The sequence below is a fragment of the Rhinopithecus roxellana genome, chromosome 8 (assembly GCF_007565055.1).
Source record: "Rhinopithecus roxellana isolate Shanxi Qingling chromosome 8, ASM756505v1, whole genome shotgun sequence".
Taxonomy (NCBI): domain Eukaryota; kingdom Metazoa; phylum Chordata; class Mammalia; order Primates; family Cercopithecidae; genus Rhinopithecus; species Rhinopithecus roxellana.
The window spans coordinates 126553664-126572355 of record NC_044556.1 but is presented as its reverse complement, the minus strand read 5'-3'; the positions used below and the strand labels follow the sequence as shown (position 1 = coordinate 126572355).

The 18692-nt window shown below is 38.8% G+C and overlaps 1 protein-coding gene and 1 pseudogene across 2 annotated transcripts in view; one reads left to right on the top strand and one right to left on the bottom strand.

Annotated features, from left to right (window-relative positions):
* Positions 1–18692, bottom strand: part of PAPPA2 (pappalysin 2) — a 394482-nt gene that overhangs the window by 226339 nt on the left and 149451 nt on the right. The window lies entirely within an intron of this gene.
* LOC104665536 lies at positions 11432–11944 on the top strand (annotated as a pseudogene).

Genomic DNA, 18692 nt, shown 5'->3' with positions numbered 1-18692 from the left:
GCTTTAATGCTTCCTGGCATTGCTAAAGTTTGCACTATTCATTTCAATGCCCTCCTGACTTTCAGAAACTCTTTACTTCCCAATGAGCCATGTGGCAACAGTAAATTATCAGAAACACACGGAAGAGTTCACCTCTCTGAATTAAAGATACATTGACTTACCCGACCAAAAGGACTTTGTTCAGAGCAGAATGAGAAAGGGAAAATCATTAGGCCAGAGAGTGGGAATGAAAATGGAAGTTCTTGGGGGCAGCTGTAGAATGATTATAATAATAATAAATGGAACAAAATATATTGAGCTGTTAGTCGGTGACTTCTCTTACCATTTGCTATGGTCTGAACGTGTCTTTCCAAAATTCCTGTGTTGAAATCTAATTCCCAATGTGATAGTTCAAAAAGGTAGGGCTTTTGAGAAGTGATTGTCATGAGGGTACCACTCTTATGAATGAGATTAGTGCCCTTATAAAAGAGGCTCAAAGGATTGCCTTTCTCCTTTCTCCATATGAAGAGAGAGGTACTGTCTTTGAGGAAAAGGTCCTCACCAGACACTGAATTAGCTGACACTTTGATCTTGAAATTCTCAGCCTTTAGTACTGTAAATTATAAATTTCTATTGTTTATAAATTACTCAGTCTAACGTATTTTGTTGTAGCAGCCCAAATGGACTAAGACACCATTTTATCCCATTTTTATTTCTCTTGGACTTAAATAGGCAAAACTGGAGTTAATTAGAGCAGCATGATTTTGGAAGTCCCACTATGTTGTACTAAGCACATAATGTTTTACCAACTCTCTATACATCAGCTGTGCTCAAAGTCAACACCCTAACCACAGAAAGAGCTTTGCATTCCTATGGCTTACCATTATGAAGTTAGAAATGGCATTTACTTCAAGATACCTTGATCTCAAACAAGAGGAAAACCAGCTGGTAAGTGACCTCTGGGGACAGTTGATGGTCTAAGCTGATCATTCTAAGGCCCATTAGATCTTGAGAGATCACTTTTGACCTTCTTAGATCACAGTTTTTATATTTGTACCTTCAACAAATTTATACAGCACAAATTTGTTGAGTACCTACCATGCTCTGTATGCCATATTATCCTAGCAAACTGTGAGAGGTTCAGGTTGTTTCATCCATCATATGAAGATAAAACGAATTTCTCAGTATAGAAATGAAATGATGAAATAAATGTAAAATATTTATCTCAGCGCTTGACACAAAAATCAGTACTCATATCATTTCTTTCATTTCTGGCAGTACAAAGATAAACTGGTACACTTCTGTTCCCTCAGGGAACTCAGTGTAAATGCTGCCTGAAATCACCCCAGTGTCTCAGAAGCACTATGAAATGGAGAGAGGAACTACAGATAGTCGATCTTTCATGATCTCTGCAAGCAACAACTCTCAATTCAGTTCTAATTCTCAGCGTTCTGGGCAGAGAACACCATGAGAACTTCCTCCTGCATGTGTTCTAAATCCTAACTCTACCACCCTCGATAGGTGTTAAGTTAAAAGAAAACTGTGAAATATTTTAAATTTAAGTATAATTGATTAATGAGAACACCATACAGGTGCTGTTAAATGATAATAAATATTAATAAAAACTCTGGCCAAAGACACTCCATAATTCATTCACAGTGTTCTTAATTGTTATTTTTTTAAAGAAAGACCAATGTTTCCTGGCATTTGTGAGTGGTGTGTTCACTAGAGGCAGTTACTACAATAGGCCATTGAACCTGATCAACTCCTCACTCTCAGAGCAGGTTCCTCACAGTAGTTGCTTATGCAAAAAAAAAAAAAAAAAAAAAAAAAAAAAAAAAAATGTTGCCATCAACTGGTCATTTCTGGTTTTGAATGAAATTTCAATCTTTACTTCAAAGAAATTGGCTTTGTCAAAAACAACTGCCATTGCATTCTTTCTCTTTTTGTTTCAGATTGTTTCTTAAATAAGGCCTGGTGTGCTAAATTACTTGGAAGAGTGAGGTCTCATGGGAAAGTTTGGATAGAAGCTACTAGAGGTGTCAGTCATTCCAACTGGGTTAGGGAACCAGGGTGCCAAGGGGGCTGATGGTGAGAACAACAGCTTTGGCTGGTAGGTAGGATGTCCCCCGTTTGTCTATCACTGTGCCCAAGGCCAAATCTGAGTTTCTTGATGAGTACATTACATCCTTCCTGATTTTGGGCTTGTCATCTTTCATTACAACAAATGCTTGTTGGATTAAAAAAGTAACACAATGACTTAGTCTGGGAACATCTCAGAAGACCCCAAGTAGCTTTTAGATCAATGATTATCAGATGTCCTCAACCTCAGAAGAACAGATTAAGTTATTAACATATTCATGAAGCAACTTTCTTACCTGTTATGAATATATTAGCTATGCTTCCTTTTAGTCTTTCAATAACTCCTTCTGGCCTGGGGTTTTCTACTCCTGCTGTCTTCTCTCACTTAGAAGCCACTCTTTTGCCCAGCTACCTTCCTCTCTCTTGATCCCTCTCTGTGGAAACTTTAACCTCTTTGCTGGTATCTCTGGCATCTCTATACCTGAAGTCAGAATGTACCTTTAGTATGAAGTCCATAAAAATATTATTATACCTTTATAAGGAAAATATGGAAAAGGGGAAATCAAGTAATGTTTATCTTGAGACAACGTACATAAATTTTGAATTACTTTTTGTACTCAGCTAAGCCACTCTCAGATTTCTGATCCTCAGGAACTGTGAGATAATAAAGATTTGTTGTTTTAAGCTATAATTTTTCATTATTCAGCAATAGATAACTATTATCTGGTAAGACAGATTAACATAGGGGTTGGGAAACTAAAGCTCTAAGGCAAGAAACTATTTTTGTAAATGTTTTATTAGAACACAGTCATACTCATTTATTTACATATTGTCTGCAACTGCTTTCATACTACAACAATAATATGAAGTAGTTGTGACAGAAATTGTAAGGTCTGCAAAGGCTAAATTATTTACTATTAGTTCTTCATTGAGAAAGTATATAATTATAGAAGAAGTGTGATTTGAAATGTCTAGACTATCAATTTGAAAAAGGAATATCAGAAATCCATTTTCATTTTTTGCAGATTAAACAACTGTGACTTTAAGAAGTAGGTGGCCTAAACAGCATCAATATAACTAATAGCAAAGCTGGACAAGAAATCCAAAGTATCTATGGTCTAAATATTTGTGTTTCTCCCCTATCTCTGAAAAAAAAAATTTGTATGTTAAAATCCTAATGCCCAAGGTGATGGTCATTAGGAGGTGGAGACTTTGGAAGGTGATTAGATCATGAAGGCACAACCTTCATGAATAAAATTAGTGCTTTAATAAAAGATGACCAAGAGAGACCCCTCACACCATTCCACCATGTGAGAACATGGCAAGAAGGTGCCATCTGTGAGCCAGAAAGCTGATGCTCACCAGACACTGAATTTGCTAGTGCCTTGGTCTTGGACTTCTCAGCTTCTAGAACTATGACAAATAAATGTCTGTGGCTTATAAGCCACCTATATTATGATAGTTTGTCATAGCAGCATAAATGGACTAAGACATCTACCTCCCAATCCAGTGGTTTCTTCAATACACCATACTACCTTCCCTAAGATAAGGCATCAAAATCAACGTATTGTTTCATCATGAGTTTACTGAGTTACTTTAAGTAAGTCACTGCAGGTCCCTTTACTCAATTTCCTGTAGCACTATTGTAGTATCATGAACATGTTATTGACATCTTAATGGATGACCATATTACTTGATATATTTAAGTACATTCAAAAGTATATGAAAAAGAAAAATGACAGATTATTGAACGACCCATAGAACAGGTCATCTAGCACTAAGAACAGTTATAAAATTCAATTTAATTTTATTATTTTTACTCTTGTTCAGAGATTTAATAATTGAAAGTGGTAAGCTGAACAGTGTATACTTACTTTCAAAAATTACCTGCTGAATTATATATAAACGCTTTTATGAAAGAAAGCAAATGAGCAGCACTAATTCAACTTTCTGTATCCATAGTAGATATTGTTAATCAAACACAGCATTCTTTCCAACTGAATCAGGTTACAGTCTCAGAATCCTTCTCAGTACCATGCTTCAGGAATCTAACTTTATTCAGTCAAAATTGGCACCTCAGTTAAAACTTATGCACTTTCTCTGACATAGAGAACACCTTGCCATATAGTAGTCTTTTTACAGCATATGTAGATATAAGTTGGTTTCAGATTTCTTTTTAAAATAGATTGGCTACTGATTTACTGAAATAATTTAACTTCAATCTGTTTAACTCTAAGGCAGCTCCAAGGCACACATGTGAAAGACAGTACTAATGGGATATTATATTTGAGAAAGGATTTGTGATTCTGGTTTAAATTTACTGCAAGGTTCAGTTTAAATGCAACTTCCTCCCTGAGCCATTCCCTGATGTGTGAAGTACGTCCTGGTTCACCTGATACCAGTTTGTTTCTCTTATCGTGCCATAATTAGTAACCATACCCCCTTTCACTCTCAGTGGTGTCCCAATCTGGATGAAAAATTATATGGCTATCCTATCGGCGGCCAATTTGGAAGAGGCCTCTCTTGTCTCTAAAACCCCAACATAAGGAGTAAGGAAAGGATCAAGTTTCAGCTTTCTACTTATGGCTAGCCAATTTTCCCAGCACCATTTATTAAATAGGGAATCCTTTCCCCATTTCTTGTTTCTCTCAGGTTTGTCAAAGATCAGATGGCTGTAGATGTGTGGTATTATTTCTGAGGACTCTGTTCTGTTCCATTGGTCTATAGCTCTGTTTTGGTACCAGTACCATGCTGTTTTGGTTACTGTAGCCTTGTAGTATAGTTTGAAGTCAGGTAGCATGATGCCTCCAGCTTTGTTCTTTTGACTTAGGATTGTCTTGGCAATGCGGGCTCTTTTTTGGTTCCATATGAAATTTAAAGCCGTTTTTTCCAATTCTGTGAAGAAACTCATTGGTAGCTTGATGGGGATGGCATTGAATCTATAAATAACCTTGGGCAGTATGGCCATTTTCACGATATTGATTCTTCCTATCCATGAGCATGGTATGTTCTTCCATTTGTTAGTGTCCTATTTGATTTCACTGAGCAGTGGTTTGTAGTTCTCCTTGAAGAGGTCCTTTACATCCCTTGTAAGTTGGATTCCTAGGTACTTTATTCTCTTTGAAGCAATTGTGAATGGAAGTTCATTCATGATTTGGCTCTCTGTTTGTCTGTTACTGGTGTATAAGAATGCTTGTGATTTTTGCACATTAATTTTGTATCCTGAGACTTTGCTGAAGTTGCTTCTCAGCTTAAGGAGATTTCGGGCTGAGATGATGGGGTTTTCTAAATATACAATCATGTCATCTACAAACAGGGACAATTTGACTTCTTCTTTTCCTAACTGGATACCCTTGATTTCTTTCTCTTGCCTGATTGCCCTAGCCAGAACTTCCAACACTATGTTGAATAGGAGTGGTGAGAGAAGGCATCCCTGTCTTGTGCCAGTTTTCAAAGGGATTTTTTCCAGTTTTTGCCCATTCAGTACGATATTGGCTGTGGGTTTGTCATAAATAGCTCTTTTTATTTTGAGGTACGTTCCATCAATACCGAATTTATTGAGCATTTTTAGCATGAAGGGCTGTTGAATTTTGTCAAAAGCCTTTTCTGCATCTATTGAGATAATCATGTGGTTCTTGTCTTTGGTTCTGTTTATATGCTGGATTACGTTTATTGATTTGCGAATGTTGAACCAGCCTTGCATCCCAGGGATGAAGCCCACTTGATCATGGTGGATAAGCTTTTTGATGTGCTGCTGAATCCGGTTTGCCGGTATTTTATTGAGGATTTTTGCATCGATGTTCATCAGGGATATTGGTCTAAAATTTTCTTTTTTTGTTGTGTCTTTGCCAGGCTTTGGTATCAGGATGATGTTGGCCTCATAAAATGAGTTAGGGAGGATTCCCTCTTTTTCTATTGATTGGAATAGTTTCAGAAGGAATGGTACCAGCTCCTCCTTGTACCTCTGGTAGAATTCAGCTGTAAATCCATCTGGTCCTGGACTTTTTTCAGTTGGTAGGCTATTAATTATTGCCTCAATTTCAGAGCCTGCTATTGGTCTATTCAGGGATTCAACTTCTTCCTGGTTTAGTCTTGGAAGAGTGTAAGTACCCAGGAAATTATCCATTTCTTCTAGATTTTCTAGTTGATTTGCATAGAGGTGTTTATAGTATTCTCTGATGGCAGTTTGTATTTCTGTGGGGTCGGTGGTGACATCCCCTTTATCATTTTTTATTGCATCTATTTGATTCTTCTCTCTTTTCTTCTTTATTAGTCTTGCTAGCAGTCTGTCAATTTTGTTGATTTTTTCAAAAAACCAACTCCTGGATTCATTGATTTTTTGGAGGGTTTTTTGTGTCTCTATCTCCTTCAGTTCTGCTCTGATCTTAGTTATTTCTTGCCTTCTGCTAGCTTTTGAATGTGTTTGCTCTTGCTTCTCCAGTTCTTTTAATTGTGATGTTAGAGTGTCAATTTTAGATCTTTCCAGCTTTCTCTTGTGGGCATTTAGTGCTATAAATTTCCCTCTACACACTGCTTTAAATGTGTCCCAGAGATTCTGGTATGTTGTATCTTTGTTCTCATTGGTTTCAAAGAACATCTTTATTTCTGCCTTCATTTCGTTATGTACCCAGTAGTCATTCAGGAGCAGGTTGTTCAGTTTCCATGTAGTTGAGCGGTTTTGATTGAGTTTCTTAGTCCTGAGTTCTAGTTTGATTGCACTGTGGTCTGAGAGACAGTTTGTTATAATTTCTGTTCTTTTACATTTGCTAAGGAGTGCTTTACTTCCAATTATGTGGTCAATTTTGGAATAAGTGTGATGTGGTGCTGAGAAGAATGTATATTCTGTTGATTTGGGGTGGAGAGTTCTATAGATGTCTATTAGGTCCGCTTGGTGCAGAGATGAGTTCAATTCCTGGATATCCTTGTTAACTTTCTGTCTCATTGATCTGTCTAATGTTGACAGTGGAGTGTTGAAGTCTCCCATTATTACTGTATGGGAGTCTAAGTCTCTTTGTAAGTCTCTAAGGACTTGCTTTATGAATTTGGGTGCTCCTGTATTGGGTGCATATATATTTAGGATAGTTAGCTCTTCCTGATGAATTGATCCCTTTACCATTATGTAATGGCCTTCTTTGTCTCTTTTGATCTTTGATGGTTCAAAGTCTGTTTTATCAGAGACTAGGATTGCAGCCCCTGCTTTTTTTTTTGTTTGTTTTCCATTTGCTTGGTAGATCTTCCTCCATCCCTTTATTTTGAGCCTACGTGTGTCTCTGCATGTGAGATGGGTCTCCTGAATACAGCAAACTGATCGGTCTTGACTCTTTATCCAATTTGCCAGTCTGTGTCTTTTAATTGGACCATTTAGTCCATTTACATTTAAGGTTAATATTGTTATGTGTGAACTTGATCCTGTCGTTATGATATTAGCTGGTTATTTTGCTCATTAGTTGATGCAGTTTCTTCCTAGCATCGATGGACTTTACATATTGGCATGTTTTTGCAATGGCTGGTACCAGTTGTTCCTTTCTATGTTTAGTGTTTCCTTCATGATCTCTTGTAGGGCAGGCCTGGTGGTGACAAAATCTCTAAGCATTTGCTTGTCTGTAAAGGATTTTATTTCTCCTTCACTTGTGAAACTTAGTTTGGCTGGATATGAAATTCTGGGTTGAAAATTCTTTTCTTTGAGAATGTTGAATATTGGCCCCTACTCTCTTCTGGCTTGTAGAGTTTCTGCTGAGAGATCTGCTGTTACCTGATGGGCTTCCCATTGTGGGTAACCCGACCTTTCTCTCTGACTGCCCTTAACATTTTTTCCTTCATTTCAACTTTGGTGAATCTGACAATTATGTGTCTTGGAGTTACTCTTCTAGAAGATTATCTTTGTGGTATTCTCTGTATTTCCTGAATTTGAATGTTGGCCTGCCTTACTAGGTTAGAGAAGTTCTCCTGGATGATATCCTGCAGAGTGTTTTCCAAGCTGGTTCCATTTTCCCCGTCACTTTCAGGCACACCAATCAGATGTAGATTTGGTCTTTTCACATAATCCCATATTTCTTGGAGGCTTTGTTCATTTCTTTTTACTCTTTTTTCTCTACACTTCTCTTCTCTATTCATTTCATTCATTTCATCTTCAGTCACTGATACTCTTTCTTCCAGTTGATCGAGTTGGTTACTGAAGCTTGTGCATTTGTCACGTAGTTCTCGTGTCATGGTTTTCACTTCTATCAGTTCTTTTAAGGTCTTCTCTCATTGATTATTATAGTTATCCATTCATCCATTCTTTTTTCAAGGTTTTTAGTTTCTTTGTGCTGGTTATGTAGTTCCTCCTTTAGCTCTGAGAAGTTTGATCAACTGAAGGTTTCTTCTCTCAACTCGTCAAAGTCGTTCTCCGTCCAGCTTTGTTCCATTGCTGGCAATGAGCTGTGTTCCTTTGGAGGGGGAAATGAGCTCTGATTTTTTGAATTTCCAGTTTATCTGCACTGCTTTTTCCCCATCTTTGTGGTTTTATCTGCCTTTGGTCTTTGATGATGGTGACATACTGATGGGTTTTGTTGTGGGTGTCCTTTCTGTTTGTTAGTTTTCCTTCTAAGTCAGGACCCTCAGCTGCAGGTCTGTTGGAGTTTGCTTGAGGTCCACTCCAGACCCTGTTTGCCTGGCTATCAGCAGCGGAGGCTGCAGAAGACAGAATATTGCTGAACAGCGAGTGTTGCTGTCTGACTCTTGCTCTGGAAGCTTCGTCTCAGGGGTGTACCCAGCCGTGTGAGGTGTGAGGTGTTGGTCTCCACCTAGTGGGGGATGTCTCCCAGTTAGGCTACTCAGGGGTCAGGGACCCACTTGAGCAGGCAGACTGTCCGTTCTCAGATCTCAACCTCCATGCTGGGAGAACCACTGCTCTCTTCAAAGCTGTCAGACAGGGACATTTACATCTGCAGAGGTTTCTGCTGTTTTTTGTTTAGCTATGCCCTGTCCCCAGAGGTGGAGTCTACAGAGGCAGGCAGGCATCCTTGAGCTGAGGTGGGCTCCACCCAATTCGAGCTTCCAGGTGGCTTTGTTTACCTACTTAAGCCTCAGCAATGATGGGCGCCCCTCCCCCAGCCTCACTGCCACTTTACAGTTAGATCTCAGACTGCTGTGCTGGAAATGAGGGAGGCTCCGTGGGGGTAGGACCCTCTGTGCCAGGTGTGGGATATAATCACCTGGTGTGCCATTTGCTAAGACCCTTGGTAAAGCACAGTATTAGGGTGGGCGTTACCCGATTTTCCAGGTGTTGTGAGTCTCAATTTCCTTTGGCTAGGAAAAGTAATTCCCTTCCCCCTTGCACTTCCCAGGTGAGGCGATGCCTCGCCATGCTTCAGCTCTCACTGGTCAGGCTGCACCCGCGGACCAGCACCGACTGTCTGACATGCCCCAGTGAGATGAACCTGGTACCTCAGTTGAAAATGCAGAAATCACATGTCTTCTGTGTCACTCATGCTGGGAGCTGGAGGCTGGAGCTGTTCCTATTCAGCCATCTTGGGCGCACCCCCCATCATCTGTGTTTACAAAATTGTTTGAATGGATGAACAAATGAGCTAATGTACATAGTACAATTTTTCTCATGTCGTCCTTTACAACACTATAGAGAAATAAACTGGCAAAACTCATTAATTAAAATATCAACTAATATGAACCAAACAAGACTAACATCTTTTCTTATTTCTCAGTTCATCTGAGTGGTTGACTGAAATGCAATTAAGTCTCTTTGAGCATTTTGGTATGGTAACTAAGAAGCATTGGGTCAATGGTGGCCCATCTCTGAAAATAAGACATAGATCTGATGACCCCTGAAGGCTTAGGTGGCACATCTGGGAAAACTGTTTTGACAAAATGGGACTCAGAATATGAACTATGCCTGGAGGTCATAAAATTCAATCTATAGTGGCCAAGTTCAAGGTTTAGCTTAATATCAAAATATCCAACATTCGAAAATGGAAAAGCTAAGGCTAAGAGGCCACACTAATCAGTACTTACTGGGGTCAGAAACATCCTGGGAATAGTCTTTCATGATGCAACTTAACTACATTCCTCAAATTCCAGCTTTCACACTTAGTATGTCATCTAGCTGCTCCAAACATCACTCTCACAGCTCCAAAACCAATAGTTACAGGCCTCAACCTTCCTTTACTGAGCACAGTTTAGGTCAGCTTAGATTTTCAGACAAGTCATTTCAACCAATAAGATGTCCTGATTCCCTAAGAAGGAGCACTTTTTCAATTTCCTATGGAATTTACTTGGACTCCTTCTCCATATGCCATAGTTTACTCAAAAAATGGACCCAATCCAACAATCCCACTACTGGGTACCTACCCAAAAAAGGGAAGTCATTATATGAAAAAGACACTTGCACACAGTTGTTTGTAGCAGCACAATTTGCAACTGCAAAAATATGGAACCAGCCTAAATGCTGATCAGCCAATGAGCGGATAAAGAAAATGTGAAATATATATGTATATACCATGGAATACTACTCAGCCATATAAAGGAATGAAATAACGGCATTCACAGCAACCTAGGTGGAGTTAGAGACCATTATTCTAAGTGAAGTAACTCAGGAATCAAAAACTAAATATCATAGCTAAGCTATGAGGACACAAAGACATAAAAATGATATAATGATATAATGGACTTTGGGGACTTGGGGGGGTGAGAATTAAAAAACTACACATTGGGTACAGTGTACACTGCTCGTGTGATGGGTGCATCAAAATCTCAGAAATCACCACTAAAGAACTTGTCTGCTGCATTGCCACCACCACCACTCTGCCATGACAACCGCTGCCTCCTGCCCTGTAGCCCCCACCACCCCCTGTGTCACTGCTGCCTTGAGACCAACTGTACGATTAGGCCATAATCTTCAGGGAGTGAATACATTCCTCAGTTCTGCGGTGTTCTTGGTCACACATTTATGGAGTTTCTGAAGGGCAGTGGAGATTACTGCCAGGCACAGTGCGATCTCTATGCAGACTAGTGAACTGTAGAAATTAATTACTACTCCACCAAGAAGCCCCTATAGGAGTGGTTATCCTGGACACAGAAGTGTTGAATTGAAATCTGCAGAGCATTTTACAAGAGTTCTGACCCGGATGGGGTAAATCTCAGTGCACTTCTTTTCTGTTTGTTGCCTCAGTATTACTGGATTGAAGAATTGCTGCTTCCTGTTAGGAGGTTCATTTCATTTATCATTACTTACAACTTCACACTCAAAGCACTGAGAATTTCAAGTGGAATATATTGAAGTAGACTTCAGTTTCTTTGCATCATTTCTGTATTCAATTTTTTAATTATTTCATAATCCTATTGAGTCTTCTTTAGCTAAATTAACACAGCTCGAATGAACCACCCAGCTCCTGTGGAAGTCACATACAAGAACATGAGATTTCCTATTGCACACAATCCAAACAATGTGACCTTAAATAAATTTATAGAGGAACTTAAGAAGTATGGAGTTACCACAATCTTAAGAGTATGTGAAGCAACTTATGACACTATTCTTGTGGAGAAAGAAGGTACCTATGTTCTCGATTGGCCATTTGGTGATGGTGCATCACCATCCAACCAGATAGTTGCTGATAGGTTAAATTTCATAAAAACTAAGTTTCATGAAGAACCTGGTTGTTGTATTGCTGTTCATTGCATTGCAGGCCTTGGGAGAGCTCCAGTACTTGTTGCCCTAGCATTAATTAAAGGTGGAATGAAACATGAAGATCCAATACAATTCATAGGAAAAAAGTAGCGTGGAGCTTTTAAAGGCAAGCAACTTTTGTATTTGGAGAAGTATCATCCTAAAATGCATCTGCGCTTCAAAGATTCCAGTGGTCATATAAACAACTGTTGCATTCAATAAAACCGGGGTGCCTAATGCTCTTGGAAGTGGAACTTGAGATAGGACCTAATTTGTTACACACATTAGCCAACATGTTGGCTTAGCGAGTAGTCTAATGAAACTTCCATAGGAGTATTGACAGGCAGTTTTACCAGGCCACAAGCTAGACAGATTTGGCAACCTCTGTGTTTGGGTTACAGTCAACCTGTTTGGACACCTGGCAGAAGATTCTTACTGTCAGCATATAAAATGTGCTTGTCATTCGTACCAATTGACATTTCCCAAAATCAGGTAGTATTGAGTTATGACTTGTTTAAATCTATTTCCATGCCAGAATCTTATTGATACATAAGAAATTTAGGAATATTAGGTGCCAAAATACCTAGCACTATACTTGTATATTTTTTGCACCATACAGAACTAAAATCTCAGGAACTATGAATACTTTAGACCTTATGTGGTTTAGTCCTTCAATCATTTCAAACATTGAAAGTAGGGCCTACATGGTGATTTGTCTGCTTACTTTATGTTTATGTCTCCCATATTCATACCAGTAGACATCAGGTTTGCTTAGCCATTGATATTTTTTTAACCAAGCCTTACAATGATTATTTCATGTGTTTCTATAAATCTCACTTTGTGCTTTTATTAAAAAACTCCAGGCCAGGCACGGTGGCTCACGCCTATAATCCCAGCACTTTGGGAGGTCAAGGCGGGCGGATCACGAGGTCAGAAGATTGAGACCATCCTGGCTAACACAGTGAAACCCCGTCTCTACTAAAAATACAAAAAATTAGCCGGGGATGGTGGCGGGCGCCTGTAGTCCCAGCTACTCGGGAGGCTGAGGCAGGAGAATGATGTGAAACCAGGAGGCAGAGCTTGCAGTGAGCCGAGATTGCGCCACTGCACTCCAGCCTGGGCAACAGAGTTAGATTTGGTCTAAAAAAAAAAAAAAAAAAAAAAACAAAAAAAAACACCTCCATTTTGAAAATCTACATTGTTCAAAAGCACATGTCTTTAATGTCTTCAGACAAAAAAGCCTTACAGTTAATTTAATGTTTGCACTCTGAGGTACAGCTTAACAGGGAGGGCCTGAGAAAAAAAATGAGAGGGAGCTATTAATAACTTTTAGCAAAATGTTGCCTTTGTCTTGTGCAGAACATGTAGAATATGCTCTTTAATTTAGTAAAATATTTTTAAAGGTAGAGATGCTTTGTTATTATAATCATAAACTTCCTGAAATTCTTGCAATTTTTTTCCATACTTATCAGAAGTTGTTTACCAACTTATTTTTGTTTGAAAGTGTGATTTTCTTTCCTTCTCTTCCCAACCTTGCTTGCAAAAAAAGAAGTGGGTTTCTGCTCATGAATTCAGCAGACATCTAATATTTTATATGCCTTTTGAGCTGTGTAACTTAATATTTGGATACTTGATAATTTGTTTTATTATATAATTGATAAAATGGTGATGTGTATTAACGTTAGTTCAACCATATATTTATACTCTCTGGGGATGTGTGGTTACAGTACAGTGGGAGAAATAATTTGTCAGTGTTTACCAGCTTGTAAAAATGTAGTGCAAGAGCTTAAACATCTAAATAAATAATGAAATGCAAAAACAAAATAACTTGTCCATGTAACCAAAAACCACCTGTTCCCAAAAAACTACTGAAATAAAATGAAATAATGGACCAAATCATTAAAACCCATACTTGAAACCCTGCTTAGTCACAATATGAAGTTTCTAGATATCTGAGAAGGCCCTTGCATGAAAATGACAGGGAGGAAATTAAGAAAGAAACATGATCTCAAGTGGTTTGCTTAGTTCCTAGCCAACTTTTCAGGTTTTCATATGTAATAACTGCGAACATTTAACAGGCTTCAAGCAAGTATGACTTAACACCAGATCCTGCTACAAGACAGTACATGGCCCAATTAAGTTAGCTTCCATGTCTCTAGGAAAATGACTAAGTTAGACCTTCCATGTGGCATTAGATGGATCAATCTGATCTCCATTTGACACTTAGTAAAGGCTGGTAAACTAAGAAACAAGTTTAAATTGAAGAAAAGAAAGACAAAGTGCCTCCTCTCATTCCCCTCTTTCCCTTCACTATCCAACTGCTTTATCTCTCTTGCCCTCCCAGCTCCGCTTCTGGGTTGCGTTAGTAGCTTACTCATTCTTCAAAGCAGAATACTGCCTGCTGTAGAAAAAGGATATGGCTTTCTCAGCTCACTCATCGTTGGAGTTTTTCCTTATTTACCAACCTCTCCTGTGACAATTGCAATGAAGCATGGGAATATGGCTGTTTGTTCTTTTTAAGCTGGGACTTGCAGGCTGCTTACCATGCCAACTGCAAAAAGAGATGTTATTTGGTCACCAAGCCTGCAGCTTCTCGGGGGGCCCCACTGTAGACAACACTGAATTAGCCCATTCAGATTTCCTGGAAGTCACATTACCCATTTGACAGGCAGTGTTCGGCTTTATTCTTATTCTGAACTTTTCTTCATACCCTCTTCACAAACCTGATCATGTTCCTTATTTTTTTTTCTTCCCCAGCATCATCTACTTTATTAATGATTATTTTGTGTAAAACAAAATAAAAAAACGATGATAAACCTATGACCACACAGGCAAGGGAGTGTACTAAGACAGAAATCTATGATTTTAAACTTCTCCTTCTGAGCCTCAAAAGTATCTTTTGAGGCTATGGAGTGAAGTGGAAGCATGGAATGAAATGGAGAAACTGAGCCATAGACTTTGACATAGTGTCCTCTGCCTCTTGCCTAATACCTTGGGTAGCTGTGTATAGTGCACTGGGGAAACAAACAAGAGTCAGATGACTTCTCTTTGGATTATCTAATCCAATAATCAATGGGCTCTGTAATTTGAGAGATGCCTCCTCATCCATAAATAAAATGAAATAGTTGAACTAGATGGTCCCTGAGGTCCAGCAATGAAGTTCTATGACTCTGAATCTGAGTGGACTCATTATGTCTTTCAGAATTTACCTTGGTTGCACCTCCTTAGAGGTTTGCAGCAACTGGTTCAGAATTGGTTTTTTTCCACAATGACTTGGAAAGAAGGAAATGGAGTTAGACACATAAGTTTCTTTCACATTTCAGCGCTTGAAGATTGACTGGAAAGAGGCTGCTGTGAACAATCTCCACTTCCCTCAAGTTTCTACCCTGTCAGCCATCTTCTCACTCCCAAGAGACAACTGCCTTCTTCATCAAGAAGATCAAGGCTACCAGGAAAAACTTTTTCTAATCTCCGCCTGCATGCCAACAACTCATAAATCTGCATCCACCCTCCACTCCTTCCTTCCAGCCTCAGAGAAAGATGTGTCCTTTCTGCAGTTTGCGTCTGCCACTAGTGCTTGGATTTCGACCCCCTTCCTCCCCGACCTCCAGAAAGGGCTACTCTCTTGATTCTTCTTCTTTAAAATTGTCCTGTAATACAATTATTTTAACCTTTCTAGAAAAGGACATTAAGGACATAAAGTGGCCTTTTTCTTGCACTTAGGAGCAGAACCAAAACTGATTCTTTAAGATGATACTGGATTTTTGCATAAAGATATTGTTCAGAGCATTGTTCATTTCACTAAATAGCTTCCTCTATAATTTCTGTCCAGTATGATTACCTATGGCAGTTGTTCTCTTGAGAAGCTGTTTGTTTTCATCTTGTAAATAGAGTAAACAATGTAACTTACCTACTTCCTTGTTTGTATTGATTCTGGGAAGCTCAGAACTAAAATGTTGGCCTCTCTCCAGCACTCTAACTCTAATACATGGGCAATCACTTTGTCACGTTGTATACTGAATTTGCCACTGCCTCAGTCTTTTTTTTTTTTTTTTTTTTTTTGAGGCAGGGTCTCACTCTGTTACCCAGGCTGGAGTGCAGAGGTGAAATCTCAGCTCACTGCAACCTCTGCCTCCCAGGTTCAGGCGATTCTCATGCCTCAGCCACCTAAGTAGCTAGGATTATAGGCGTGCACCACCACGCCCAGCTAATTTTTAGATTTTTAGTAGAGACAGGGTTCCACCATATTGGCCAGACTGGTCTCAAACTCCTGGCCTCATGTGATCTGCCCACATTAGCCTCCCAAAATGCTTGGATTAAAGCCATGAGCTACCGCACCTGGCCAGTCTTTTCTTATGTGTCCTCATTTTCCCCTTTTAAATTCATATTTCTTATATTAAATTCTTATATTACATGAACATATAAAATCCAACTTAAGTCCTACCTGCAAAAAGGTATGGTGTAACTAGCACCTAAACAGATGAATAGATACTTCTTTCAGAAACCTTTTATTTAGAAACATGTATCAAAATATATAAGGATTTCTCTAGGCATGGAAATAAAATTCAGATGAGTTAATGAATGAATGGATGAATGAATAGGATAAATGAAAGAAAGTAAAACTAAGAAAGGCATTGAAATAAGCCTTAGAAAAAGATTCCATAGATTTGAGTTTTATTATAATATTGGGCACAATAAAGTCTTGAAATACTATAAGCCACTCAAATTAATCTCATAAAGATTCTCTAATAGCTCCCCCAGAATGCTACAGATAGAAGAGGTTACTACTGCATAGGATATCTTCATTACATACCCTTATCAAAACTACCTGTGGCAGACTAGGCTACTAATGAAAGAAAAAAATGTGATTTTTATCAATTTGCTGACCAACGGTCAATGATCATGCAGAAAGGTACAGAAATGACAGAATTAGGGATGATGACTTTTTCCATTATATTAAAATCTATGGAAAAGGGCTAGAACAAACTATTGAACAGAATACTTACATATAATTACAAGCATTTAATAAAAGTATTATGTGCCACATTAAGTTAGTCTGATTAATTGTCATTTTAATATTGGACTGTGAATACCTCATAATGCTACCCTATTTTCACTGTTAATGGTTAGGTCATTGAACAAATGACAGTTATTATCATGGTTATTATCCTAAACCTTCTTATAGATGCCAGATGCCAATTCTCTGTGACATTATGTCCCCGTATAATATACTCTCTCTACCGGTCTCACTACCCATCTTTCAAGAACAACCTGAAATCCCATTCCCTCCCAGATTGAGTCCTTCTAGTCAGAAAGCCCTCAACATAGAAATGATTCTTAGAATGATTATTTTGATGATGGTGTGCAGGGTTAATTTGGGGTTAACATAGAGGGAGCCTGGAATTAGAAAGACAAGTTGGTTAGTTATCATAAAAATTCAGACTTAGGGGGCTAAAGATAATTAAAGATAGCACTTGGCTTTTTTCTACTCAATATTGCAATTATATGCATACATGCCTGTCTCTCCCACCTGAACTCTGAGGACAAGAATCATACCCCTACTGTCTGCTACTGTGTCTAAATCGTAGTAGATATTCAATAAATGTTTATTATAAACTGAATGAGTAAATGAATAAATAGAATGAGATGCAAAAAAAGCCATTGTGACTCTTTTTAAAATTCTTTTCTATTGGCTCCTCAGCAAAGCAGAGGAAAGTGAAAACCTATATTAAAAAGAGAACAGGGCCATTTTACTATCTTAATCATCACCACTCTTCCCCAGACCTTGGATGTGCTCCAGGTTGTTGATGTTCCTCATAAAACCTGCTGCCCAGAACTGTGCAGATTCCAGACAAAATCTGACCAGGACTGTGTCTAAGGGGAGCATCTCCTTCAGCAATCTGTACTCTTTCCCCTTTTTGACAGAGCCCAAGATTGTTGGATATTTTTAACGGCCATGTCACACTTTGACTTCACATGAAGCTTACAGCCACCCAACACCCATGATTATTTTCCCATTTAATGCTGCAAACATAGGTCTCCACCAGCTTGGTTTACACATTTTTTATATCCTAAACTCTAATTTCATTCCTATAAATCCTACCCCCCGACACACACACACACAACTTTGAAGCATTAATTCAGTAGGCAATTCTGAGTACCTACTGGTACTGAGCACAATTAGGAGACATAGGCATTCCTAGAAATGGCTATGGAATAGGAGACATAGCCATTCCTGAAGAATAAATCTGCCTGAAAGCAGAGTACAGTAGAGAGAACATGTTCATTGTACTCAGCTTTATGTTTTCACACTCAAATAGGAAAAAGGCCTCTGAGGGGAGATAGGGCACAGATTCCCTATGGGGCAGGGTGATTCATGTCTCAGGCTTTCTGCCTCATGATGAATCCTTATTACTATATAAGGTATGATCCTGCTCTTGTAAAATTCCATGCTGAGATAAATACCTTTTTCACATCTCCTCTTCAATCACCTTAACGTCTTCTTGAGAATATCCATCATCTCATCAAATCCACCACTGAATCCAATGCAGTGTCTCACCAAACACTTTCACTTATGAAGTATCTTTAAGTCACAAGGCACTTTCAACAAGCATTATCTCATGTGAATTTCACAATATCCCTCTGAGGTAGACAGGGCAGTTAGCCACTTCTTTACACATCCTCCACAGATCCCACTCTACCACAGATGGTCCTCTGTAGCCCAAGTCCTGGAAGCTTCACAGCTCATTGAGAATGGCCTAATGAGCTCTATGTCTCCTGTCTTCTCCAACCACTCTCTGCCTAACTCATTCAGTTCAGGCACGCTAGCTCCTTCCTGTTCCCTCTGCCTGGAATAAGTATAGATTCCATGTGGCTCACTACCTTGCTTCCTTCAGATATATGCTCAAATATCATCTTTTCAGTAAGATTTTCTACAGACACACTTTACCCTGCTTCCACGGCAAGTACT